At 48.2% G+C, this 2,280-nt stretch overlaps 1 pseudogene; it reads left to right on the plus strand.

Moving 5' to 3' along the window:
- Positions 1-535: 535 nt before the first annotated feature.
- LOC103582482 overlaps positions 536-2,280 on the plus strand; it is an 8,264-nt pseudogene continuing 6,519 nt past the window's right edge.

Here is a 2,280-nt window from a genome sequence, read left to right on the forward strand (position 1 = left end):
TCCCTCCTGGGCCTGGGTGGCGGTGGCCGAAAGCTGGGCTCAGCTGAGCTCCTCCCCTCCATGTGGTCTCCAGCAGGGTGGTCAGCAGCCTAGGGCTCCAGAGCCCAGGGTGGACATGGCCAGTCTCCTTGTGGGTTGTCAACCTCACCCTTGTGATCATGTCCTTACCCCACTCATGCTGGTGCTTACTTCCTATGTTCCCTGCTCCAAAGCCTTGTCCTAAGCAGGTAAATGGCAGCAGGACGCATTTGACTTGCTGAGTGTTTTTTCCTACTAAACATTAGATACGTAACTAACTAAAGTTTCCTTAATGAGTCTCCTGAAATCGTCTCACGTGCCACGCTTCATGAAACACTGGTCAACAGGACTTGCTTGTGCACTGTTCCACGTCTTGTAGGTAGAAGTTGGATCCGTTTCATCCTGCTTTTTTTTACATGTAGGCAGGTTGTGCTCCCTCTTGTGTGGGGTTGAGGTTGTGTGATCTTTTCACTCAGTGGCTTGCTGGTCATGATGTGATGACATTTTCTCATTAGGTATGGAAGATAAAGGTGACCCAAGCAGTTAGGAGGCACCTGAGACTATCAAACCCACAAGCAAAGACTTCAGCCAAACCCCAGGATTTGGAAGAACCACTGTTGCTAAGCGAGAGTGTGCAGGAGACATGGAGACAGGCTCACAGGGGCAGCAGCCACCACGGCAGCACAGCCTGGCCCTGGGACACAGTGGGAGGCAGCCACAGTGCACCGAGCGGGTGAAGGAATTCCTTACAGCAGCTCAGCACCAAGGAAGACAGAATGATCCTGTCTCCCATGAGGATTCCAGTGAGCCAACGTCTTGTCCAGTCCCAGATGTTGAAACTGCCTTGGAAGGGAGCATAGGAAGTACCTCTGAGGTGAAAAGTGGCCCCCACTCTGGTTCCATGAGTGTACAGGAGCGACCTGCCTCTTCTGGAAAGCCCACAGGAGGAGAGGACAAGGAGGACACCTCTGACAGTGACAGTGATGGCCTGACTTTGAAGGAGCTTCAGAATGACCTTCAGAGAAAGCAAGAGCAAGAGCCACCTGACAGGCCCCTGAAAGGCATCCAGAATCACCTGAGGAAGAAGCGTCGGGAGGAGAATCCCACAGAAACTGCATGTCAAGGAAGGCACTACTGTTGAGAATGCTCTGCCCAGTAAGCAAGAACCTGAGACTGTCTGGAGGGTTGTGTCCCAGGCAGTGACCGATGACCAAGAGAGTCAGCGGGAGAGGACAGCAGCTCAGCAAGTTAAAGATGAAGAGAGCAGGGACTCGGGCAAGCCTAAGTCTGAATGTGAGCTGCAGGACCCCAACACCCTGGACCGCATGTGTCTCCAGCCTCGTAACAACAGGTGGGTCATGGGAGGACAGGGATGGGCTGCCCCAGCTTTAAAAGAAATCCAGGTGATGAAAATAGTGTCTATATTTGTTTTGATTTTCAATGTTACAAAGCTAGGCTGGATGAATAATTTGTTCATTCAAAAAAGGTGAACACATCATTATCAAAAAAGGAACGAAAGGTCTGCCTAGAGCCAACCCTCCCCTGTGGTAGCCACTGGACACGTGGCTGTTTACAGTCAAAGTGGTGAGCATGGGAGGAGGTGAGAAGCCCCTGCCCCCCACCNAATACAGGACATCTGCTGCATCCAGGGGTAGCATTTCCAGAAAGGCTCTGGTGGGACTGGCTGAGTCCTGAGCTGCTCAGCTACATCTCAGGAAAGCCAGGCCTCCTGGGCATGACAGCAGACAGACGGCACTTTCCCAACTCTATTTGGTAAGACTTTTCCCCAAAGTGAATGATGCGAGTCTCAAGGAAAGCAATGGACAGTATTTGCTGCTAAGTATACAATTCAAGCTTTCATGTAAAAATTAGAATTCTGGAAAATTTGTATCTGCCATCATGACCTTGATGGCTTCCCAGTAATTAAAGACTTCCGAGGAGGATGGAAGTGACATTAACAAATGTGTTTTTTTTTATGTCATCTAATGAAATGTGTTTACATTTGGCATCTTTGCTGGAAACTCAAGGAACCAGTGTTTCCAGATGACCAACACACACGAGTAAAAGATATGTTTAAAGTGTGAAACAGACCAGTGGGTTTTAGTTTAAGAAAGCATGAAAAGTTCATTCATATGGTTTCAGATTCCATGTTGCAGCAAACTTTTATGAAACTACTACTTGTTAAGATTTGTTAGAGTATCAAAAACGTCCATAATTATGTGAAAATATTGTAAAATGATCCTCCATTTTTTTTAAAGATGA

The sequence above is a fragment of the Galeopterus variegatus genome, unplaced genomic scaffold (genome assembly GCF_000696425.1).
Source record: "Galeopterus variegatus unplaced genomic scaffold, G_variegatus-3.0.2 Scaffold16431, whole genome shotgun sequence".
Lineage (NCBI taxonomy): Eukaryota > Metazoa > Chordata > Mammalia > Dermoptera > Cynocephalidae > Galeopterus > Galeopterus variegatus.